The sequence below is a fragment of the Cervus canadensis genome, chromosome 13 (genome assembly GCF_019320065.1).
Source record: "Cervus canadensis isolate Bull #8, Minnesota chromosome 13, ASM1932006v1, whole genome shotgun sequence".
NCBI classification, from domain to species: Eukaryota; Metazoa; Chordata; class Mammalia; order Artiodactyla; family Cervidae; genus Cervus; species Cervus canadensis.
This window is the reverse complement of record NC_057398.1, coordinates 36,721,996-36,747,538: the sequence shown is the minus strand read 5'-3', so window position 1 is coordinate 36,747,538 and position 25,543 is coordinate 36,721,996. Positions and strand designations below refer to the sequence as shown.

The window sequence follows — 25,543 nt, the reverse complement described above, 5'->3', positions numbered from 1 at the left end:
TACCCCAAACCATCTCTCCTAATGAACCTGTTAGATGGCCTGGACCCTGGGCTGATTGGCAATTCCTTCTTCAAAATTAGTTTAGAGGATTTTGTAAGGATAATCTGGGGCCTTTGGTAGCTGTAAGAGAAGGAGGCTTGTGGGTTAAAAGCAAAGTTACAGGGCTTCCCTGGTGGTCCAGTGGTTAAGACTCTGCACTTCCACTTCAGGGGGTATGGGTTCAATCCCTGGTCAGGGAACTAAGATCCCACATGCCTTGAAGCACTGCCCTCCCCCCCCCAAAAAAAAAAAAAGAAGCCGTGGAGGTCTGAGGTGGCCTGGCCTGGAACTCAAGATACTGAGGTCTGAGACCCTGATGAGCATCCCAGCCCTGTTGGCCTCATTTTGGGACTCCCACCAGCCCTCACAGAGACCATCTCAGAAACAAATTTGCTGTTGAACTTCTGAGGCTCCGTGGGCTTGAATGTGACTTCCTGATCTTTCAGTCACGGCGACCATTCGCAAGAAGAAAGCACAGGGATGGTTGTGCTTGTTCTCCAGATGAAAAAACTGAGGCCCAGAGAGGGGAGGTACCTTGTCTAAGATCACACAGCTAGTCAGTGACAGATTTGGAACCAGGACTTTGTGCCACCTGGAAACATGGTCATCTCTGTCGATGGCTCAGAGCAGGGCTGACCAGTCCCCAAGGACAAGGAGTCCTGCTTTTGTCCGCTTACAGGAAACAAAGGGGCCCTCCTGGTGGTTCAGACACTTTGTGGCTGTATTTGGGGTGACTGGTCTTCTGGTTTCAGGGACTATCTGTTAGGGAAAGTGCTGGATGGTAAGACAGGATGAGGGTGTTCTAGGCTCACCTCTGTCACCCACAAGCAGCCACTTCCTAAGCCCTCGGATCTGCTGTCTGTGGATAGAGTAAGAACCTGGACCCTGTGGTTTCCTTGTCCCTTTCTACTTCTAGACGGCTGAGCTTCCTGCCACAATCCAGAGGCCCCAGCTGTGCCATGCAGCAAACCGTCCCCCACAACCTGTCAAACCAGAGATGCCAGTTTTCCCAGGGCTCCCAGGAGCTCGCTGCCTGCCCCTTTCTTGTGCCAGGGACAGCCTTCAGAGGCTCACGAAGCGATGACCCCAGCCCCATGCCCCATGCACCTGCTTATTGATAACTGCGTGTCTGAGTGTGCCTGTGTCAGAGCCCTTTGCTTTGAGTGCTCAGAGGCTGAGATGTGAGAAAATTAAGAGCAGGGGTGAGAAGTGGTACCCTGTGATGAGAGGCAGCTGTGGTGAAAGGGGCAGCAGGCGCTGTGCCCGGGGTGAGCGCCATCTGGGCAAGAGGCCTGGCTTCCAGCTGTGGGGGCTCCGGAAGGGCAGAGCCTGGGAGGAATGATTTTGAAGCCACTACTATGGAGATTAAGGGGATGAGAATGTAAATCTCAAGTAAAAAGGTAATTGAATGTAATAGCAAACACTGCTCGCTCTATGTTAATTTTAGCTCTTCCCCTGGATACAAGGCGCTGTATTAGTGTTTTATTACCATTTTGTTTGCACTAATAAAATAGTAAAATTTATTTCAAGGAAGTTGAAGGATGGTTTTACAATGCAAATTTGAAGAAATTGGACTTTTCATTTATGCCTCTGCTATTTTAAACCCTGACGGGTGTAAATTAGCTACAGGGACGCAGCAGACCCCACCAGCGGGGACTTTGGAGGCAGGAACCCTGGTAGAAGTTCCAAACTAGCTTAGTGCATAAAGCAAAGAAGGTGGGGGGACACAGGAGCCTGATTGGGTGGGACAGGGTGGTGGGTGAGGGTGTGTCAATCATGAATGACTCTGGTTATAGGCAGGCACGTCATACATGAAGCCTGCAGGGAGACACACGTGGCCTCAGTCCTCAGGGCTGTGTCTTCTCTGCCCTTTGGCCTCCTTCCTGTCTTGACATTGAGCCTCAATTAACCTGCCAAACCCCCAAGGAGAACTGAGCAACTTCTTTCCTCTGTTACTCAAAAAAAGAGAGGTAGACCAGATGTCCAGTCCACACACCACCCTTTATAAAGGGGCTGCAGGCTTAGGGGGGACCACAAGAGTGTGGAAGAAAGACCCTGAGCCTAAAAAAGAACAGGAGGAAAAGACCCAGGCCAGCTTGGCAAGAAGCTCCCTGGCACAGTCCCCTTCTCCATTTTTCCTTCTGACTCAGGCATATTTGAGAAACTGAACAAAAAATGTTTTCAATAAGCCAGTATTTCTTTGAGCTGGACCAAATGGTGGTGTCCATGAACAAAAAAGCCTAGAAGACTGAATTAAAAAAAAAAAATTGAGTTGTTTGAATTTTAGGAAACTGGATAATGGCACAGGAAGGTAGAGAAGGGAAGGAAAGGGGTGATGGGAGAGTTTCATTTTGAGTTTTGGGTAAAGAATTCAGGTTGGTTCTTGTTTTATCCAAACCGGTTTGTTTATCTCTGAAAAATTATCAGCAGCAGTGGCCCGAAGCGCTGCAACGGGGGACCAGCTTCCAAAGTATAGGGACCCGAACAAGTGTTCTAATGTCTGGCGAGGTCCACAGCTTGTATTGCCCTGGGTTCTCTGGCTGCCTGCCTGGTGTGGGGGAAACAGTGAGCCGGTGACACTGGTTTCCAGCCCCAACCCTAGGTCTTGTGGGGTTTTTCTCTATGCGTTTTCACTCCCTGTTGGGGAATGGTGCATCTGTCTGTGTGTGTGTTTAATGCAAAGATTCAAACTTGATACGGGCAAGGCCAGAGTTGAAAACCTGGAGCAGAAATGGCGGCGGAAAACACTTGAGACTTCCCTTGACTGCAGACCTGTCAGTTCTGGGTCTTAGCATTCTGCTCTGGGGCTGCAGAGTATTTGGTACTGGGGCAGGGGAGGGTGGGCACAGGCTCCCAGCCTCCTCTGGTGGCTCCTCTTGGGCCCACAGAATCATGTTTGGAGCGGAGGGGTCTGCATTTCACACGATTATGGTTGGAGGAGGAAGGTTTTCCATCTGGAGATCTTGGATCAAGGTGCCGTGGATGGAATTTATTGGGATCCTGGGGCTTAGAGGATGTGCAGAAGGCAGGGGACCCCAAGCCCAGACCCACAGCAGTCCAGGAAACCTCTTCCTTCCCCTTGCTGGGAACACAGGAGATCCTGTGGTTCTGAGGGGGCAGAGAGAGAGGACCATTGCTGATGGAGGTGGCCAGGGCAGCTTTGAGAGTGTGGCTGGAAGAAGCCAGCCGATGAAAACATTTAAAAGGGGTGCGCCTTTTAGCTTTGGAAATGGTTTCCGATTCTCTGAGAGCAGGGAGAGTGCATCAGGGTTAGACTTTGGGTGGATTGCAATCCAAAACTGTAATTACATCTAGGAGCAGACGGAAATGGGAAAAGAGAATTAGTCATGTGGCCTGCTTGGGCCTGGTGGTGGAGGTGGCAGGCCTGACCTCTCTGCTTGGATTGTAGCAAAGGTGGTTCGCCCAGGAACACCCCAAGGACCAGCCTGGGCCCCTCTTTTCTTCTAGTCTACTCTTCACTCACCCTGCGCCATCTCTGGAGGACTGAGTCCCCTCTGAATCACTCAGGGCTGCCCCCTACCCTCCCGACTTCTATCAGCTCTAGCCTAGAGTAGAAGAAAGCTCCATTTTGACTGATCTGACAATCTTTTTGGCATGGTGTATATGTGTATGTGGGCTTCCCCGGTGGCTCAGTAGTAAAGAATCCTTCTGCTAATGCAGGAGATGTGGGTTCAATCTTTGGGTCAGAACGATCCCCTAGAGAAGGAAATAACAACCCACCCCAGTATTCTTGCCTGGAAAATTCCACGGACAGGGAAGCCTGGTGGGCTACAAGGCCATGGGGTTGAAAAAGAGTCAGATACAACTGAGCAGCTCAACAATCCAAGCCAATCTGTGTATGTGTGTTGGCGAGAGGGTGACCCTAAAGGATACCAGCAGATTGCTCTCATAGGTGGCCAGTAAGCTCTGGAAGCTAGCCCCTACTGGCTTCTTGGTCCTGGTTGGTTTGGAGGAGCGCAAGGCCTGGATTTCTCCTTTAATTGGGAGAAAGGGCGGCCAGGACTCTTAGGTCTTTGGCCTGCAAGCCTCTGACTCTTCTTCTCATCCCACTCAGCTCCCCTGGGGTGTGACGGTGACATCCCCAAGTATTCTGAGCCCCCAGCTCACCTTTCTCTTCTCCCTGCCCCCCTTCCTTGCACCTGTCAGCTGTTTCATTGACTGTCTGGCTTGGCTGCCACCCATCCTATCCTTCCAGGCCAGCTCCTCCCTCCCCCCTCCCCCCAGGCCTATACTTCCCCCCCCTTCCTGTCTCTGCCCACGTCTGTCTCTACCTGCCCGTCGCCAGCACACCTGAGGATCCGAGGCTGCCTAACGGAGTGTGGGGATGGTTCAGGGTGTTTACCAGACAGCCGGGATAAGGTATTAAATCCTGTTGCTGTCTTCCCAGGGCTGGGTTCCTCAGATGGTTTTCCAAATTCCTAATCTCGGTGCCCACATCCCTGCCCGGCCCCTGTTTGATGAGTGCCTTCCTTTCCGATTGAAGCTGAACCGAGCAGGATCTGTCATGAGGTTGGGTCTGGGTTCCCACCGGTGCGTGATGACATGGAGGTCCAGCCCCTTCCTCCCTGGAGGAAGGAGGTTCTTCCTTCCTCTCTTCCTTCCTTTCTTTGGGAATCTCAGGGAGCAGGGGCCAGGATTCTGCCTCCAGGTGTTCCAGAGCCTTCTTGAGTGCCCACCTCCCCCACCAGTGTGGTCGTGAGGCAGGGGCAGGTAAATGACAACCTTTCCTGAGCCCAGCATTGCAGTTCTTCCCGTTCAGAATAAAAATGGCCAGGGTGGAGTTTTGCCCATTGTACTGAATACCCTGGCTTGCCCCAGAAGAGCGTTTCTCCACGGTGTCTCTGCACTGTTTTTGGAGCTCTGAGTAGCAGGCATGCGTCTGTCGGGTGTTCAGGTGGACACCTATGCGTATTAAGCTGGCCTAGCCTCTGGGATGACAGGAGGGCTCAGATGAGTCTCTGTGAACAGGGACACGGAGGCCATAAGCATCTTCCAGGGGTCTTCCCTTGGCTGGGACATCTGAGTCTCGTCTACCCTTCCTGGGATGGCAGAGAACTAGGGGACTCTTTCCCCATCCTCAGCCTTCTGTCCCAGAAACTAGGCTAAAAGGGGCAGATTAGTTGACTTTCCTGTCCCCTACCCCCCGAGCTGTGAACTGTCTTAGTTCCCAGACCAGGGATTAAATCCACACCCTCTGCCTTGGAAGTGTGGTGTCTTAACCACTGGACCACCAGGGACGTTCAGAGCTGTGAGCTTTCTATAGGGGGAAAAGCAGGACTCTACACCCATGATGGCTGTTTGGATCTACCCTCAGGAGGTGCCTGGGACTCACGGATGTGTGCTTTCTCTGTGCAGCCACACGACCTGGACAGACCTTGCTGGTTTCGGCTTCTATTCTCTGACTCTGTGTTCCCTTTCCTCTTCCCTCCTGTGCCCTCTCTCCCCCTCCTCCAGGCAACCAGAGGTCTCTTGGGTTTCACAACATTGGGAGCTTCCCATCTCTTCACCTCGTATCTGTTCAGGCTCCAGGTGGCCTGAGACTCCACCCTCTTCCTGTTGCCTTGGCACTCTGCGCTGCACTGGGCTTTCTTTTCTCTCCAGGAGCAGAGGGATATCTCTGGGACTGAGCACAGAGGGGTTTGGCCTCAGTGAAACAGGTCTGGGGACAGAGCAATGGGCACAGCGGCAAACTTTGCACTGGGTCTTCAGCCAGAACCCTCACCATCAAGGTTTCTTCCGTGGTCATATATATAAGGAAGGGCTACTGTAAGAGTCCTCGATGTCCGAGTTCCTGATTTTTTTATTTCAGGGGCTTCCCTGGTGGATCAGATGGTAGAGAATCTGCCTATAGTGCAAGAGACCTGGAGTCAATCCCTGAGTCAGGAAGATCCCCTGGAGAAGGGAATGGCAATCCACTCCAGTATTCTTGCCTGGAGAATTCCATGGTTAGAGTAGCCTGGTGGGCAACAGTCCATGGGGTCACAAAGAGTTGGACACAACTGAGCGACTAACATACATCCTTTTTCTAATATGTGTTGGGCAAGAAGTAAAAAGTGGAATAGAAAAAAAAAGGGCAAAGAAAATCTGGAAGATGACATTTGCCATGAGGAGGAGGAGGAGGAGTGAAGAGGTGAAATTAATTCATTAGAAAAACTTGTTGACTGGCTTTGCTTAGGCGCCTCCATTTTAAAAGTCTACATTTACAATAAGTCGCTAATTAAAATACAAAATTAAGCAAGAGCTATGTTTTTTTTTCCTCTTACACTTTAATTGCATGATTTTTTGTGATGTAATTTCTGGAAACACCCAGCATACCTCACAGGGCTGATTGTTTGATAAACGAGAAGCACCTGAAACCAACCCCCGAAAATAAATATATAAATCCAAGGGGAACATAAGGTAGATTGGAAATGACAGAGAACTGCAGACAGCATGGAACCAAAAATCCATAATAATAATAATAATAATAAAAACCTTCTAAGTAAGGACAATTTATCCTGCCTACCCTGAAACCTGAACAATCTGTCCATCTCGGGGCGGGGGGGAAGCGTTGAAATGGAAACCAAATCAAGTGGGGGTAATTACTCCCTGTCTCCCACCCTTCAGGTTGGTGCTATGGAAAAAAAGCAAAAACAACTCAAAATCCAATCCTTCCTGATTCCATTTCTAGCCAGGTTCAGTACTTACTGGGCCTTTTTTCTTTATCACAGACTTTTCAAAGGAAATTTCTTCATCCCCCTGTTCTGAACCTAATTACAGTCCCAAGAGTGGGTGAACGGGGCCAATGACAGTCCCCCGCTGGGAGAACAAGCCTCTCCATGCCCACAGAGGGCAGACAGCATATCCCAGACTTGGGCTGCTGGCCCAGAGCTCCTGGCTCTTCTAGAAGGTAGTAACGGGGGGCTTCCCTGGTGGCTCAGTGGTCAAGAATCCGCCTGCCAATGCAGGAGATGCAGGTTCAATCCCTGGGTCAGGAAGATCCCCTGGAGAAGAAAATGGCAACCCCCTTCAGTATTCTTGCCTGAGAAATCCCATGGACAGAGGAGCCTGCCAGGCTACAGTCCACGGGGTTGCAAAAGAGTCAGACGCGACTGAGCAACTAAACAATAGCAATAACAACTAGAAGATAGTAGGACAGGGTGGTCCATGGTAAGAATGGTGTGTTGCCTTTTGCAGACAGCCCCATGGCCTGCTGCCTTCTTTAAGATGCAGACCTGGGTGATGATTGCAAAACTGCTGAGAAACCTGTCAGGAACTGACTCCAGGGTGGGGCTGGGAGGAAACTGGATCCTACTGGCAGCCTGGCTGCTGGAGGATCCTCAGCCCAGCATCGTCTGTCCTGAGACCTCCTGAGTGCCAGGCATCTGGGCAGTAGGAGCAGCAGGGACAGTGGGGACCTACAACCACACTGCCTTCTTTTTTCTCCGTTCAAAAACTGGAGGCCCAGCTGGCAGGAGGCCTCAGTAATCTCTCCATAAACATCCCTCCTAGGGAAAAATAATTTGCCTCTTTTTGGTCTTTTTAAAAAAGACGTATTCTTCCTGATTACAAGTCATGTTCACGGCTCACTGGAAAATACAAAAAAAAAAAAAAAAAAAACCTGTGAAGAGAATAGTTTAAAAATACATAAAGTACAGATCCGGTGAACAGAGAGACCTGGGTTTGAGACCCATCTTTGCCACCCAGCACTGTTACTTTGGGTAAGTTACTTCTTATTGCTGAACCTCAGTTTCCTCATCTATAAAGTGGGGGTAACAGTCGTATGTATCTTGGAGGACGGTGACAATTCAGTGTGATGATCTGCTTGAACTATTGGCCACTAAGCCTGACACATGGTGTAAACATTAACACTTTCTGTTGTTATAGTTTATAATGATTATTCTACTGCCTTGAGATAACAGGCTTTTAAATCTTTTATTAAGAATTTTTTTTTTTACATTTAAGAAATTCTTTCTTTAAACCTGTGCTGTCCGATACAGTAGCCTCTAGGCATGTGTGGTCACTTAAACTAAAATTAAATAAAATTAAAAATTCAGCTCCACAGTCACACTTGCCATGTTTCCAGTGCTCAGTAGCCGCACATGGCCAGTGGCTGCCATACTGAACAGTACTGAAAGTTCTACTGGACAGCCTTCTAAATGGTAGAATCATATGAATTTTGTCTCTTAATAATTTCCTGCTTTCTGTAAATGTCTGTTGATGACTGTAGTGGTCCACACTATGGCTGGATCACACTTCTTATTGGTTTCAGACCTTGCTCCTGGGATGTTGGAGCATTCTCTGGGCTCTGATTGGGCTCCCTGGGTCACCCATCCCAGCACTGGTGATGTGGCACTCTCTGATTGGTGCCAAGCAGCAAAGAGTTCTGGGAGGAGCCTGGCCTCACCTGTTGTTTGGCTCCCACTAGTGGTGCCAGGGCAAGGGGTGGGACTCTGCCTTTCCTTCAGTGAGTCCTGTTGGAGCAGAAGGGGGTGCCCCCCTCAGCCCACAGTGAGTCCCCTCAGACTGGCTCATCCATACCCTTCGCCTCACAGGGCAGAGACCAAGAAGAGGAGGAATATGCTTAAGGTGGTAATAATGAGCAATCATGATTTCCCTCCACTAACCAGAGGGTCCTAGGTGTTCCTCAGGAACCGCCCCTGCCCCAGGAGCCCCCAAAGAGTGGATGGCCTTTCTTGGTGGGGAGTAAAAGCCATGTGGGGGCTGGCCTGGCTCCATGAGGCCTGCCCAGGCCTCCAGGTCCTAGTGAGGGTCTTCTGGCTTCTGGAAGGGCCCTGACTGAAGAGGGTTGTAAGATTCCAGGGTGGAGGGCTGCCAAGGTCTGGTGGGGGGAGGGTGGACAGCTTCAGAAAGACTCAGAAAGTCGCCCGCAATGGCGGGTGACCATCCTGTGACTGGGGTTGGTGGAGTGAGCATCAGGGCGATGCCAGGGTGGTGGCCTGAGTCTCTTTACCAGCTAGGCAGTCCACACCTTCCTGGGTGGCCAAGGGCAGAGCTCTGGGTGGGGGGCTGTGGGCAGGGCTGGCTGGGTAAGTAATCCCCGGGGCAGTGGGTAAGACAGATAGGGAGCACCGAAACTGGACCTGCTGATGTGGCCCTTTCTGCTCGCAGCGGATCATAAAATATGGCTCAGATTTTCATTATGGGCTCTATCGATTATCTTCTGGGACGGATGAATTATAGAGAACATTAAATTTTTTTTAAAAAGCAAGTGAGAAAGGAAATATCTGAATGAGTTTGGGTGGTCGATCGCAGAAAGGGCTGAGCCACCAAGCCTGTGTGGCCTCCGTCTCCGTGCAGGGTAAGAACCAGACCGTTTAGGGTGTGCAGCCTCTGACTCCAGCTCTCAGCCTCCCAGGCCTCTTGTGTGTCCCTGGGCCTGACCTGGCAACATGGGAGGCCTATGTCCCCCTTGTCTGTGCCCTGTCTGTAAGGCATGGTTCCAGCGAGGCAGAAAAGGAAAGACGACCTCAACAGAAGTAGGTTACCTTTATTCAGGCAAGGAGGGGCGACAGTCGGCCTAATGACCAGGCTGAGCGCCGAAAGGGATCAGGGAGGCTTCATACTTATAGGGAGGTTTGTGGAAGCGATAAGGGAAGCGTCAATCAAGTGGGATATTTTGAGTATTCTTTTGTGGAGATGACACTTGTAGTTGGGCAGGGGGTGATAAGTCTTCTGGGTGGGTGTAGGGGGTGGTAGGTTTCCGGACAGGGGGTGATAAGTCCCAGATAGATGCAGCTGGCCTGGAGCATCAGGATGGAACTAAAGTTATGCTTTGTTTTCTCCGAAGTTAGATGATTCAGCAAGGGGCCTTTGAGACTGTTGTTCTCTTTTCTAGGCCCAAAAGACTCCTTCATTGTCCCCTCCAGGAATCTGCCTGGATTCTTAGAAGGCAAACACTTGGGTTCTTCCCAGGATCTTTCTCAGGCGCTGAGCCCTCATCGATGTGAGGTGGACCCACAAATTTTGCCGCCTCCCCCCCAGGGACCTCTTGATTCTGGAGAGCATCTTTTGTCTCCTGGGATCAGGACTGGAACAAGACCTCCTGAGGAATGTGGATACCTGAGCCTGTTGGCCATCTCAGCTTTCCTCTACTTATTCCTTCCATTGGTGGTCACTGGTTTGGGGGATTTCCGTTTTCCTTTGTAAGCTTGGGAAAAAACACATCTGGGTTGCATTGCTGTGCATCTAAGTCCAGTCTGGAAAGAGAACCTCCTGGAAGCTCATCCATCCCTCTCTTGCTTCCTCCCCACCTGCTTCCCTCTCCCTCTCCTTGCCAAGCATCGTGTTGTGTAGGTGTTAGGCAGGCCTGGGTTAAAATCTCTTCCTGGTATGTGACCTTGGGTGGGTCACATCCCTCTCTGAGTCTTCGTTCCTCAACTATCCAGTTAGGATAATAACCTGCCTCATTGGCTTCTTGTGATGGTTATTTGTATAAATGTATTAAGGTCCTCGGCATATAGTCCTTAATAAATGTGAACTATCATTCTTTCCCTCCTCAACTGGGGCAGAGGCTGGAAACCGTTCCTCCGTTCTTTTCATTTAGCCCTTTTGATTGATTTAATTTCTTAAGTACTTTTAGCACCTACTATGTGCCAGCTACTTTTCTCAGCATGTTACATGTAATACAGTATTTAATCCTCATAACCATATGCAGGAAGGGCATTATTATCTTCATTTTATTGATGGAGAGACTGAGGCACAGAGAAGTCAAAGAAGTTTGTTGCCCAGGGTCACATAGCTTGTAAATGGCAGCTCATACCTGGCAGTCTGGCTCCAAAGCTTGTGCCCGAAACTACTATGGCCTCCTGTCCCAGTGATCTGGTGAGGTGGTGTGTGTTTGCACACAAACGTGTGTGTGCGCACTCGAGTTCCCACAGCCCTGCCCTGGTGGTGGTCTCTGGCTGACCCCACTTCCTGACCCTCCCCAGTAGACGTGGCTCCCTCAGGTCATCAGCGACCCCAGCATTTTCTGGGGCCCTGTTCTGGGTGGAGCCCCACCCCACCCCTCCCCCTGGCTTTACCTAGGCTAGTGAGAAAAGGTGGCGGTTTCCATGGATATCCGTCTCCCTCCAGCGACACGCCCTTTTTTGTATAACTCTGTTCCCTAGAGTTGATTGTTTTTGGCACACAGCTCTGTAAACTCATCCAACAATTAAAAGGGGGGAGGGGTGGAGCAAACAGGAGACAGATAGTAACTGTGGGGTAAGTGACACACAGGAGGGGCCTTCGGGGTGTGCGTTCCCTCTCTGGCCTCTGTCGATGCCGGGACAGCACCGTCAGTGGAGAAAACCACACAACCAGCTGGCCCGCAGTTCCGCTGGTTCTGAGTGCTCAGAACTCCACATGTTTCTTTCCATTTGAGCTTGTTCTTGCTCTGCTTATTCCTCCCTCAGGAATCTAAAGGGGGCCCATGCTTGGAGCCAGAGGCCACCTGAAGCCATGAGGTGCCAGCTCGGGCCAATCTGAATCTTTGCTGCCCTTGTTTTGGTTCATTGTGTATGTGTTTGCCCTGTTTGTGTACCATCAAATACCTCCTGCGTTGGGCGTACCCGTCGTAGGCTGTGTGAGATCACAGATGAAAAATGCAGTGAAAAACATTTTCGTGCCACAACACATCGTGTAGGATTTTTGTATTAAGATGTGGATTTTTTTATTGTTTTTTTTTTCCCCTTTTCCATACAGCCCTGAAGTTGGGCAATGTGCACGTCTGTGTTTTTGTTTTCACTCCAGGTGGTTTATGAAATCTGCTCATTAGGGCTCTGTCCTCTCCCCACCTGGCCTGATCTTCCACCTCTTTATCCTCTTGGATTTAGATCTTTCCCTGCCACACCTCCCAGTGACTTCTCACCACTGGGGAGATGCTAGGTGACCCCTGCCTCAACTACACATTCACCCGGTGAAGGTCAGGGGATCTTGTGGCCTCGCTTCTCAGCCCTGCATCTCTGAAGCAGGTGTTCATTGCAGCAGGAGGTATCAATGTGGGGGAGGCAGCTGAAATCTCAGTGTACCCACCCACCCATCCCAGGATAAAGCCTCTTGGCTTACTCTGGGTCTGGAGAGAAGACATAGAGGTTGTCCCATGCCCAGAGGGCCTCCTGACTCAGAGCAGCCCTCTCCTAGGTGGCTTCCTCATCCTTATCCCATCAAGTGACAATGTTGGGTGGCTCAACCCCTTTCTTCTCCAGGAGATCATACCCACAGCTGGGACCCTGTTGACAGGTGGATCCGGGGGTTCTTCCTGCTCCCCCGGTGTATCACCATAGGCCTCACCTCCCTCCAACCTAAGCCTGGACTTTGCTTTCCCCCTGGGCTGTGATCTCTGAATGCTTTTGGGTGACTCTGAGGATTTGATGGAGACCTGTTTGGAGGGCAGGAGAACTGAGATTCAGGAGGGGAAAAAACATTAGGTGTGGGTGGAGACTGAGGTCATGGGTAGGAACGAGGGGAACTTTCAAGTGGGTTGGGCCTTGGAGCCTGTCAGCCTGAGTCCAGGCCTTTCTCCAGCACTTGTGAGCTCTATGATCTTTGGAAAGTCGCTTGGTATGTATCTCTGTGCCTGCCTTCCCCAATCTAGCCACGGGTATCATAATCCTTCCTACTTCATGTTGTAAAGATTCAATGAGGTCACACATACACAAGCACTCGGCACGCTGCTTGGTGAACAGAAGGCGTCTGGAAAATTAATATCATTTCTTCTCACATAGACCTCTTGGCAGAGGGTGTGCCCTCCACTCCCACCATGTTTCCTGGCACATAGTAGGTGCTCAATCACCTCTTACCAGAATCAGCTGGAGGAGGGTCATGTAACCAAGCCATCTCGTTGAACCTGAAAGTTATGAATTCATGGTGTTGATGGAGGAGTTGGGAGAGACCAGGACACAGGGGCTTAGAGGATCGAAACAGAAGCGAGCATGAAAGTAGGTGATAAAATTTCCTGTCGGAGGAGGGGCATGAAGCTGCGCCAGGCCCATCTGATTCTGACATGAAATCAGGGACTAGTTCAATCTCACAAACACTTGTGCTGCCCACAGCGGGCCAGCTGTTGTGCTAAATGCCGGGGACGCAATGATAATTAAGACCTGGTCTCTGCCCTTGAGGAGTTAAAAATCAATGGTGGAGACAGACTCGTGCACAAATGACTTTAGTCTGGGTTTAAATGCCACAGGGAAGGTTTCACAAGGAAGGGAGTAGAGGGGCACATGGGCCTGCTTGAGGTAGCTTCTGAAAAGTTACCTTGAAGAGACTTGCAAGAAGAGGGTGCTGGGAGTCAAGAGCTTTTCTAGAACACTCTGAATGCCTTTCACGTCTCTTGTTGATCCTCCACATCTGCTAGGTAGGCAGGAAGAAGGTGTTACCACTGTTGGACCAGTAAGGTTTTGGGCCCTGGGGAGAATACATGGCTTGTCCAAGGGCCCACAGTGAGTTAAGCAGCAGAACTGAGACTCAGACCCCTGTTTTCTGAGTCTCAGCCCAGTGTTATTTCTGTGCCTGCACTTGACCTCACCCCTTCACTTGCTGGCCAGAGAGCTTTGTCCTTTGGGCTCTGAACCTACTGACCAAGATTCCTGCTGCTGCCATGGCCCTAGGGCCTGTGCTGTGGGAGGGCCCTGACCATGGCAGGCCCTGGGGCCTGTGCCCTGGTTTGGTAAATCAGTCAGGCCACTTGGTTGGGGATGGTCCTGGGGCATGCCCACACCCTGGCAGGGCTGGAGGATGCAGGAATGGGGAGGAGGAGGAGAAGGCCTGGCCACACCCTTTATTCAGTTGTTCTTGCTGCCAAAACTGAGAAGGTCCCTCTGCCCAGGACCCGCCCCTCCCTCAGCTGGCGGAGGCCAAAGTCCCTACCAGGGTCTCGAAGACCCCCTCCCCCTGTAACTGGAAAAACCCCTTCGGAACTAGGACGTAAGACCCTGGTTTTATTCCTGTTCACCTTTTGTGTGTGGCCAGACTCAGATTTTTCTAGCTCTTTGCCAGGAGCCAGGGAGGAACCCTACCCTTGTCTCTTGACCTTTTCTCTGGGGAAACCTGTGTGCCTGGAAGCGGGGGAGTGTCCTCCAGCTGTGTAAGCAGCTGGCTTTCAGGTGGGGCAGCAGTCCTTCTGATGGGATATCTGAGTAGAGCCCCCCAGAAGAAGTGTGATCTGGGGGTGGGGAGCGGTAGGTGATGGCTGGCACCCCATCTTCCAGCTTAGAGATGCGTGGTCAGTGGGTAAGCTGCCCCAGGCTTTGGGGGGTTCTGAACCAACAGTGAGGGGCGTGTCAGAGCCCGGAGGAGTGAGTCTCTCAGTGGCCCTGAAGTTCCCATTAAAGTGTTTTTTCCTCTTTTTTAAAGAAAAAAATATTCCCAAACTGGAAAACAAAGGAAATTCACTTCCCCCAAATCACACGAAACTCACATTAGGGGCCTGGCGGGAATCCATGGAAACCAGGAAACCCGCTGTTAACCCTGCCGAAGGGTGGGGTGGGAGCTGGGCTGCTCCAAGCCCGGGACCACTGTTGCAGGGCCAACCCGAATCTTCTCCGGGGAGCTGGGGTCGGTGGCATTGCCCAGAGCAGAGGTGGGGTGGAGCTGGTGCTGGAAGCTCTGGCCTTCAGAGCACCTACTACCCCCTTCCACTCATGGCCCAACCTTGGGAGGCAGGAGAGGAGGGGTTCGTGCACTCCAGGGAGGCCCCAGGGGATCCAGGGGCTGGGCCAAGTGGGAGAACCTGCCAGGCAGCTGCCCACACCATGCCACACTGTGGAGTCAGGCCGAGCCCACTCACAGGCTTTAGGAATACACAGGCCAGGCTCTGCGGGTGCTGCAGTGACCTGGCAGAGGGGGAAGGGAAGGACCGGCCTTTTAGGCTCCTCCCTCCCTGATGCCAGCCCTCTGTGTGCCGGGTGGGTGTGAGAGCAGAGAACAGCCCGCTCGGGGTTCCTGCACCCCACTCTCACATCTGTGAGACTGGAACTCCAGGCCCAGGAGGTTGTGTATTGGTGTTGGTGTTGGTGTGTCTGTGTTTGCACGCACGTGGGCTAATTTTTCTAAAAAGGCTGAAAATATTTACAGGTTTGGAGTTGAAACGCAAACAGGAAAAGCCCTTTAAAAAGTGAGTGTAGTGGATATTCAAAACAGGAATCACCATGGAAACACCACAATATTTGCTTAAATTGACACAAAGGTTGCCGGTAGCAGGGCAAACCTACCAAGTTTCTTTGGCCACTTTTTTCTGGCCCAACACTTATATCACAAATGATATGCCCCCCTTTTGGTGGGCATGTGTGTGTACCCTCTTTTCTTTTTTTTATGAGATGTAAGGGCACAGAGCCAGCATGGGGAGGGGAAAAGAAAGAGAAGAGGCCAAACTCACCATCGTAGTAGCTGTAGAGACACCTGCTTATTCCATTTTTAGAGACTCCCATAAGGCCACTGTGGGGGTCAGGGGAGCAGCTGGGAGCTGGTCGAGGGGAAGTCTGAAGGGCGCAAGAGGCTGGAGAGGCCAAGGGTTGGTTTGGTTGTGTGGGTCTGATCTGGTTTCCAGTGTCAGCTTGATTCATTGTCAGGCTGACCTTTCACCCCCGGTGCCGAGTCTAGGGTGTGGTCACTCTGTTGTTACCTGGGGTGGCACCTGATTGGCCTGTTTTCGTTTCTACACATTTGATTCTTTCATTAGGTGGGACAACCTTGTAGCAGTTGGCTAATAATCGTGCAAAGGGTACATTGGTTGTATGGTCAGGCAGGGCATGCACCACGGTGTTGCCATCTGCCGATTGCTAGGTAAGGCCTGAGAATCTCTTACCTTCTTGGCCAGTTGCCGTGCAAGGTGTCTGAACCTTACCCTCTATTGTCCTTCTCTCTGAGTAGCTCTGTAGGTCTCAACAGTAGCCAAATAAACCTGTTTTCCTTTCTCCTTTTGGTAGGCAAACAGGCCTCACTGAGTGAAGGTGAAGACCATCCATCTTACCTGCCTTTCCTGCTGTCTCGGCGTCGGCCCTTCCTATAGAAGGGGGTCCTGCTGCTCCTGTGGTGTGTGTGGGAATGGACTTCGGACCCCAGGTTCTTGGGATGCAAAGGTAATCACTCCCAAGATTCCCAAGATGTCACTGAGAAATGTGGGCAGGAGTGTCGTTGGCCAGGCCAGGGTTTCCTTCTTAGGGGAGATACTGCATCGGCCTTTCTCAGTGGTGGTAGCTTAGCTCCCCTAAGCAAAACTGAGAATGTGCAGGTTTGAGAAAAGAGCCAGGGCCTAGGAATCTGCATTTTGGCCCTGGCTCTACTTCATCCCACTGCTTTTTCCCCTCTGGACCTCTGTTTCCCCACGAGTAAAATAAAGAGGCGGGACTCACTGACCTTGAAGAATCCTCCCAGCATCACCACTGTATGACATTGGGTGGTTCCAGCAGCGTGCAGATACTCCAGTTGAGGCCTGTGGCAAACTTGGCTGGAGCCACCTGATGGGTCATTTCTGAACATCATCCCTGGGAACGGTAGGTCCAACCCCTCTATGCATTCAGCAGCTCCGGCTCTGCTCTGAGCTCAGGTGTGACTTGTTGGGGTTCTCTTGGTGGCCCTCCAGCCCAGGCAGGACCCACCTTAGAGAAGAGGACACAGGTATCTTTTGACCCTGGCTCGGAAGTTAGCCCCATGCTTAAGACAGGTACTTACACCTGGGATGGGTAGCCTGTGGGGCTGGTACTGTCAGATATTTGCCTGCAGGTGTCAAATGTGGCAGATCACAAGGTGGATGTATGAGCGTGTGCTCAGTCATGTCCGACTCTTTGCAACCCCATGGGCTGCCAGGCTCCTCTGTCCATGGAATTTTCCAGGCAAGAATACTGGAATGGGTTGCCATTTCCTACTCTAGGAGATCTTCCTGACCCAGGAATCTAACCTGTGTCTCTTGAGTCTTCTGCATAGGCGGGCGGATGCTTTACCACTACATCACCTGGGACGCCGGTATCGGGGAGGGTTGATACAAAACAGGTAACTTACTACATATTGATCATTAGCCAGTATTCTCTTATGATCCGAAGGGACCAGCCCAGAGGACTTGGGTTGATAAAGTTGGTGGACAGCATCTTAGGGTGTGGGGCTGAGACTGAGGCCCTGGAGCGTGGCTGGGAAGGCAGGCCTGGGGGCTGCTCCTCCTGTGTGTGCCAGACTGGAGGCGGCAGCCCCGACTCACCCACCTGTGCTCTGGTTGTAGGGTCAGGCACGGCAGGCAGCACGGGCGCCAAGGGCAGGCGTGTCCGCCCCTCCCTCCAGTGGCCAAGTGCTGCAACTCTAGACTTTGAACTTGCAGGGAGGAGGTACTTACAGAGATGGGTGCCTTGGTGCTCCTTGAGGTTTAAGTGGTCTGCAGAGCTGCAGGCCTGGTCATTTTGGGTCATGCCACCTTGGGACCCGGAAGAAGCCATGGATAAGGGCTAGAGATTTGAAGATCAGCTGTAAGCATGGCCTTTGGTTGCTGTGGTGGAGTAACTGTGTGGCTGAGACTCGTCTTCCCAGTGTCCAGGAACTGGCTCATCCACATTGAGGATGTGCAGCTGTTTTCCCCTGATGGCAATGAGTCTGCGTAGACTGTGCAGTCGTCCAGTTGGGTCAGCACCAACTCCTGTATGACTCTGCTCTTTTCCTGGGCTTTTCTTGTCCAACTCTGCTTCCTTGATGTTCGTGGGTCTTGGATGACAAGTCCAGGCATCCTCAAGCCTCTGGATGGTCTCCCCAGCCACCTGTGCCCTGCATGTGAGCAAGTTGCCAGCGTTGTCTGTGGAGCCCCTTTTCCAGGGGGCAGTGTTTGGTGGTTCTGTCCTCAGTGGCAGGCTTTTTGTTTTCTTCTTTCCTTCGGCAAAACATGCCCATTAGTTTTTCCCTTTCTGAAGTTTCCACTCATTGTTGACTCCCAGGGGCCACGCCAGCTGGGATTTGTACCCAGCATAGGGCATGGGCTCTGTGAGTCCTCGGGGACTCCTACATCCTGGCATTGGCCGTCTTGGCCCTGGTAATGAAGCTTGGGAATTCAGAGGACTCCTAGCGGGAATGTTGTGGCCGAGCCCCTCCTCACTCGCCCAGCCCTTTAGCCACAGCCTGGGGTCCTCTGTAGTCTGAGTGATCTGAGATCTCAGAGGTGTCCTGCCTCACCACACAAGAGTGTGGGCTTGGGGCAAGTCTGTGCTCAGGTCTGGTCTGCAGACCTGATCCTGTCTGACTCAGATTCTCCCCACTTCTGGCTGTGCCACAGAAGATCTTGTTATATTTATTCAACACTTATGGAGGGCCTGGTGTCTTCTGATCATTAGGGATAGAGTGACAAGACAGTCCAGCTCTCGTGGAGTTCTGGTTGGGTAAGCGGACAGCAGATAAACCCACCCCAAAAGAATGACAAGGAAATCTTCAGTGCGGAATGGAAATAGGATGAGGTGGTAGAAAGTGACTGGGCAGTCCAGGAGCCTTCTTTGAGGAGATGACGGTTAGCTGAGATGGAGGAATTGAAAGTGGAAACCCATCCTAAGAGGGGTGGAATATTTTCAGCAGGAGAGAAATAGTCTAGAGGAACTGAGGCTGAGAGCTCAAGGTGCTTGGTGGACAGAAAGAGGCCCCAGTGCTGGGAGTGGACAGGGCTAGGCCAGGGCTTGTAGGGTGTGTTGTGTCAAGGGAAGTCGGAGCTTTATTTTTTGGGTGATGGGGGAGCTGCTAGAGGGTTTAAAGCAGGGAGGTGAAGTGATGTGATTTTGTTTTAAGAAGAAGGCTGGGGCTGCCATGGTGAGCATGGATTGAGGGGGCAAGGGCAGAAACCAGGGAGGGAGGCTGCTGCAGCCCCTGGAGTGAGAGGTTGATTCAGCCAACCAGGTTACATTCTGGGAGGGGGCTTTTGCTGATTTTAGGAACCAAGTGGAACCTTTCTCTTTCCCCTGGGAACATCCCAGACAGATTTTATTGTTGTTCTTACTCCTTTCCTCCATTTGACATCAGCTGCAAGGGACTGAGACAGAAGGGGGAAATGGAGAAAAGAGGGCAGAGACCCTGTGTGTTTACAGGGGGAGTGAACTGGCCTTGCTGGTGGATTAATCAGGGACAGAAGAGACAAGATCTCAGCTTGGCTCTGGCATTCCAGGCCCCTGATGTGCAGCCCTACATCTCCTCTCTCTCATGTTCCCACCTGGCAGTGCTGGGGGAGAAGCACCGCTCTGGGCACTGGGCTGGTTGCTAGGAAAGCTTGGTGGAATGTGTTAGCACCCTTGGGTCATCACTGTGTTGGGGGAAGGCCTGAGGCCTGCTTATATCCGGTGCCGATTTTAGCAGAGATATCCCAGCTCACTGTCCTTGTGGCCTTAAGATTTTGCATGGAAGCCTGTTTTGTGCCTTTGCTCCATGGATTCTTCACTGGGTCTGAGGTTGGGCCTAGAAGCTTGTATAAGTCCTCTCACTGTGGCTTTAAATGTTATTTCTGCACCTGGATACAAAGAACCTCAGTTGATCAGCTTTGAGAGCTGAGAAATGGGTTTGTCTAAGACTCCCTCATTTCCAGAAATGGTCAGTTTAGTCTCCAGCCCCAGCTCACGGATAGAGATCCTAGCTGTCTTTCCACGTGGAAAGTCTTTCCACAATTCACAGTGTGAATTGCTGTATTTCCTTCCTTAGGCTTGACCTAGACTTGCCTTTTTCCAGGGTCCCTGACGTGAGGCCCCGCTCTCCTGGGCCTGGAATCGTCTGCTTGGGCCAGGACAGGACAGGCAGTCCCAGCAGTGATGCTGTAATAGCCAAACCATCTACAAGCCCCCTAAGTGGGTGCAGTGTAACCCAGGCAGCAGCCAGAGGCCTGGCTGGAGCGAGTGTGAAGTTGTCACAGCCAACCGTGGGGGCCCCAGTGAGGACATCGCCCGTGCTGGCAACATATTCCCAGCCATATGGGCTGGCTCAGCCCTCCAGGAATGCTCTGGAGGCCTGACCTCCAGGGGGCGTGACAGGAGAGAGCAGAAGGGCGGGCTGGCGACGCCGTCTTGCAGCGGGTGATGGGGATGTCCCAGGCGTGCAGCTGGTGCCTCCGGCTCCAAGGGGGTGTCAGCCAATCTTCCCGGGTGTGTCTGCCGACATCAAAACACCGGGCTGAGCCCTGGGGGCGGGTGCGTCTGGGTGGGCAGCCGTGTGTGTCTGTGCATGTGTGGGAGGCTCTTCTGCTTTCTGCCTCTGTGGCCTGCACTAGATCCATGGCCTTCACTCATAACTGGACTGGACAGTTCTAACTCCATCCTCCAGGGCTTTGATCTGATGTGGGGCCGGCCGCTCCAGAGCCTGCAGCTGGGGTGGGAGTGTGGAGGGCCGGGATCGGGAGAGGGAGGTGCTGACTGAGGGGAGTGGGGGCCATGTCCTCCACCTGTTCCCCCCACCCCCCAGGTGGCAGCCTGGCAGAGTGGACTCTGAGGTCACAACACCGTGGCACTGGGCAGAGACGTGATGGGGAGATGGTTTAGGAAGAGTTACTGAGTGTTCTGGCTTCTAATCTGTGCTAGGATTCTGCTCGGTGTTGCCGACAACCCCACCTTGTGCCTCCTTCCCCAGTTCTCCCTCCTAGCAGGGTTGGAAGCCCCTGGGTTCCACCAGGCACTGACCCAAAGGAAGAGGGATTGGGCAGGGCTGTCAGTGCCTGACTGCCAGGACCTACCCAGAGTGATCTGCTCACTCCAAAAGGGACAACGAGCGGCCCATGGCTTGGGGGGTTGATGTCTTGTGGATGAGAGGAGGACACTTCCACCCTACCTCTGTCCTGTCACCTTGGGGCCTCCATGGGTTGAACACACTGGCACTGGAGAAGCAACAGTGGGTTTTGCACCCAAGGGGAGTCCCAGTGGCTGCAAGTGCATTGTCTTCTCTTGCAGATCTTCAGGCTCCCCAGTTTCGTCTTCTCCCAGCTTCCTGGGACTCTCTGATTCTAGAATGCACCCAGGTATAGTCCTAGTCCTTGTGGAAGTCCTTCAGCCCAGTGGACACCATGCTGAGGCATGGGGCAGCCATAGGAGGACCCTTGGATGGGCTCACCCGGGCCTCCCCACACGGTCAGCTCCTTGCTCTGTTAAATCAGCTCCCAGGATGGTCTCCACCTTCAGCTCACCACCCAGTCTGGTTCGGTTTCTTGGCCCTTCAGAAGCATGAGGCTTTTCTGACCCTGAGTCTTCAGATGGTAGCCTGGTGTCGGGACCTCTGCGGCATGGGTGGTTGAGGGGAGGGAAGGTGTAATTAATCACTAGTTTCTTCTCCAGAAATGCTAATCGGAAAAAGCAATTAAAAGCAACTTTTTTCCCTTAGTAATCTGTGTTGAGAGCTGGTAATGAAGTTTAGGGCCGCTGTGACTCAATATTTCAGCTTCACCGACTCAAGTCAAAACAATCCAGGCCCAAGAGTTTGCTGGCAGCAGAGCTGGGCCTGGGCAGCAGCTGGGAGTCCTGGTGCCCCCCGCGCCTCACTGTCATCACCCTGTTCTGTTTCCAGGGCAGAGAGAATAGCAATCCCTTCTGGTAGGGGAGGGTCGGGTGGCAAGGAGATGGGTCCTCTAGGACATCCCTGGGAGACCCTGATCCTAGAAATGCATTTATGGGGAAATGCTAGGACTGTGGTACAAGTAGCACCTAGTGTGATGCAGAACTGGGAAGGGTGGGCTCCAAAAGAGTGGGGAAGGAGGGATGGGGGTCTGGAGAGCCCCCCAGGGTTGGCCAGGACTCAGCCACATAGGACTCAGAGCCAGAAGAGGTGGTGGTCCAGATCCTGACCTTTAACCTCTGGCCATTCATGTTTCATTTTCATCCATTCCTCAAGCGTTACTGATGCTTGATGACACCACAGACTGGACTGGAAGTGCAGCAGTGAACCAACAAGGCAAGAATTCCTGTCCTTGTGGCATTTGCATCTTTGTGGAGGGAGGCAAATGATAAATGCGATAAAGAAATAGAGTAGATATTGGATGGCGATGTGTGTCTGGGAGAAAAGTGAAGCAGGTTTGGAGGATAGAATAGGGAGTGTGTGTGGCAGGGGGAGGTGGGCAGATGGTTTGTCATTTTAGGTGTGGCATCTGGGGAAGGCATCAGTGGGATGGTTGACTTTTGGGTAAGAACAGAAAGGAGCTTCCCTGGTGGCTCAGTGGTAAAGAATCTGCCTGCAGTGTGGGAGACTGGGGTTTGATTCCTGGGTCAGGAAGATCCCCTGGAGGAGGAAATGGTAATCCTCCCCAGTATTTTTGCCTGGGAAATCCCATGGACAGACGAGCCTGGCAGGGTACAGTTCATAGGGTCTAAAAGAGTCAGGCATGACTTAGTGTCTAAACAACAACAAGGACAGAAGGAAATGAGTGAGCGAGCTTCCCAGAGGCAAGAGCTCCCCTGGCATGTTGGAGGACAGCAGGATGGCATGGTGTGACTGGAGTTGGGGAGATGCCCGGTGTGGTCAAGGGAGTTGAGCGGGGGTCCCCCAGCTCCTGCAGGCGATAAAGTCATTGTGAGAACTCAGGCTCTTGCCCCGAGTGGAATAAGAAGCTTTTTGAAGAGTTCTGAGTGACATGATCTGCTTAGGCACAAGCTCTTTAAAAGCAAGACCCACTCTGTCTGGCTCCTCCTCTCACGGGCCTTCTGCACCCAGATACAGGTGCATCCACACACACCTGCTCCGAGATGCTCTCCTGAGTGGACGGAGGAGTGAGGGGGAACTGGGGGGGCTGTCAGCAATCACCCTGCCCTGGCCCTGTCTGCCGACCCAGCCCCACCTCAGGGAGCAGTTCAGAAACGGGGTCTTGTCACTTTAAGCCGCCCCCCGCCCGGCTTCCCTGGCCTGCTTTATCTGAAGTCCAAGCGCATGTCGTTCCAGGACCAATCCGCTTTAGCTAATTAATAATCTGACAGGAGCCACCCAGGGGATTAGCCGCTGAGCTGAGCTCCACCAGGCCCCAGCAAATGAGCCCTGTGCTCCTTGGGGACATGGAGGTGACTTTGGGGGGTGCAAGGAGAGGGGACCCCCCTACGAGTGAGCCATGGCATTGGGCAGTGCAGTAGTAACAAGTGAGGGGAAAGGGTGGGCAGGGGACAGTCATGACCAGAGCTCCTTGAAAGGAGACAGCTGTCCCGAGACGGCAGGGGTCTCCTGCCCCTCAATGCTCCCCTCCTCCAGTCCTGCTCACCCACCAGAGACCCTCCCCACCGGTGGGGTGTTACCTGCTGAGGGGTGAGGTGCACACACATATGCATGCTCAGTTGTGTCCGACTGTTTGCAACTGTATGATAGCCTTGCCCAGTTTAGCAAACAAAAATACAGGATGCCCAGTGAAATTGGAATTTCAGATAAACAGCAAATAATTTTCAGTGTGTGTATGTTCTATGCAATGTTTGGGACATACACTGAAACAGTATTCGCTGTTTATCTGGAATTCAAATCTTGCTGATTGTCCTGTGTTTCCCCAGGCAACCCTGAGCGTGGGGGGCCAGAGCCTGTGGAGCTCCCTCCCCAGAGCAGCCTGGAGCCCCCTCTGGAAGAGGCAGCACCCTTGAGGGGCTGCTTGGGGGCTTGGCAAGCAGAGTGGAGCTGTGGCACTGTGACCTCCCCTGCCGTGGTACTGGGAGAGGAGGACTAAGCTAAGGGCACCCACTGGCCGGGGTCTCCAGCCGCTGTTTGGGCCCAGGTGGCCCTTGATGAGTGGAGTCCACATTTCTTCCAAAGGCACCAGGGTCCCTGGGCTGGGGAGCAAGTCCCAGGGCCACTTCTTCCAGGTGAGGCTGCCTCTGGGAGCAGTCTATGGCCTCACCTGAGATCGAGGCCTGGAGTTTTGGGGTTTGCTGGGTTAGGTGGTCATCTGCTAAGGGTGTCTGCTCTGAGCCCAGAAAGAGTCCGGAGGGATGGCCCCCTGAGTGGGAAAGGGGCCAGCCCAGGTCAGACCCGAGGTCAGGAACAGACAGCCTGCCCTGCAGGGCCGCCTCTGAGTTGTATAGTCTCTGGGCACTGATCAGAAATATCCATCCATCTATCCATCTCTCTGAGCCTACCTGGAGATGGGCAAGTAATCCCTGGCCAACTTCTTAGGGAGGGGCTGCCATCCAGCGGGGCTGGGCTGCCTGGAATGTCACTCCAGAAGTGAGGAGGGGTGGTCTTTATTGGCAAACGTGATGGAGTCCTAATGCTCCCTCTCATGACCCCTCTCACCGGGGCTCCCTTCCCTGGGGTCAGAGAACTCAGGGCGGTGAGAGGGGCCTACTGCCAGCTGGTGGTAGTCCAGCCTCCTGCAGCCAAGGGGCCTGATGCCAGGGCACTGCCCCCGAGGTGGGAGCCCTCACTCTGCCTTGTCCTCCAGGAGCTAACAGCATCCTGAGCCTCCCCTGGCCCTGGACAGCCCTCCTCCCAGCCTTTCCCGGCACAGCCAGCTGGGGAGTCTTGCGGTGGGAGCAGAAGGGGGCTGGGGGTGCCGAGCTGGGGGGAACCTCTTCCGCTTCCCGAGTGCTCAGCCTCTTCCCCAGCGTGCCCAGCGGTTTGGCCCTGTTTCGCGAGCCGTCTGCTGCCCGTGCTGCCTCTGACCGACATCGTTAGCGTGGGTATTTATATTTCATTAACGACATTAAGCCCAAATGGCATTAAAAGCAAAGCTGGTGATAAATAGCTTATTAATAAACAGGGAGTACTCCGTGTTGCCTGGCCTCTCCCAGTCCCGCGTTAACCCTTGCAGCCCCAGATAAAGATGTTTCACCCCAAAGACCATCCCCCGCTAAGATGGGCCCGGAGGAGCCCATCACGTGTCTATGTTCTCCTGGTAGCTGTGGGGTCCGTGCCTCTTAGATCCCGGGCAGGCCAGCCCTGGGTTACTCAGGCTCAAGGAAAGCAAACCAAACCCCTCCTAGCTTCCGATCAAATCAGTATTACACTTAGTTTTGATTCTGGGCATAAAAAATTCAGGAAATGTGGCTTCCCTGAGCTGTAAGCTCAGATCTTCCCCATGACTTTGTAACTCTGTCTGAAAGAAGGTTCCTAGAATATTTGGAATCAAAAAGAGTGATGCTTATGAAAATGAGAACAGTCATGATCCCAGTGAACGTGTCCAGAACGCAACTGTGAGCAGGCCTTCTGCCCTGTCACTCCACATGCACCAGCTCCCGGCCACCCGAGGGATCGTCCCGCTCAGGCTCATTTTTTAAGTGGGAAACTGATGTCCAGAAAAGTGAAGCAGGGTCACCAGCTAGAGCCCATGTCACACAGCTGTTGGCACCAGGGCTCGGGCTGCCGAGTGACGCTGGGCTCTGGTCATCACGTGATCTTCCCCAAAGCAGGACCTGTTGCAGAGGGCCGTCCATCCTGGCTCCTAGGCCTCGGATCTCCTAGGGCTTCTCAGCTGTGGCTCCAGGATGGCTTGACCCCAGCTCCTTGCCTTTGGGACCACACAGCTCCATTATTCAGCACAGCTGCTTGGGCCAGTATCCCTGTACAGGCTGGCCGCCTAGAAGACACAGCTGTGCACTTTGCAAGCCACACCCCT

At 52.7% G+C, this 25,543-nt stretch overlaps 1 protein-coding gene across 3 annotated transcripts in view; it reads left to right on the top strand.

Annotated features, from left to right (window-relative positions):
- The window catches only part of CASZ1 (castor zinc finger 1), a 155,116-nt gene that overhangs the window by 17,641 nt on the left and 111,932 nt on the right, over positions 1–25,543 (top strand). Inside the window, exons 1-2 of one of the 3 annotated variants that reach the window (XM_043485628.1) lie at positions 15,802–15,822; positions 15,966–16,118. The exons of 1 other annotated variant lie outside the window; for it this stretch is intronic. The gene's annotated coding sequence lies outside the window, so the exon portion shown is untranslated. Of the gene's footprint in view, positions 1–15,801; positions 15,823–15,965; positions 16,119–25,543 lie in introns of those variants that run through there. One more of the 3 variants, XM_043485627.1, reaches the window with a different exon arrangement.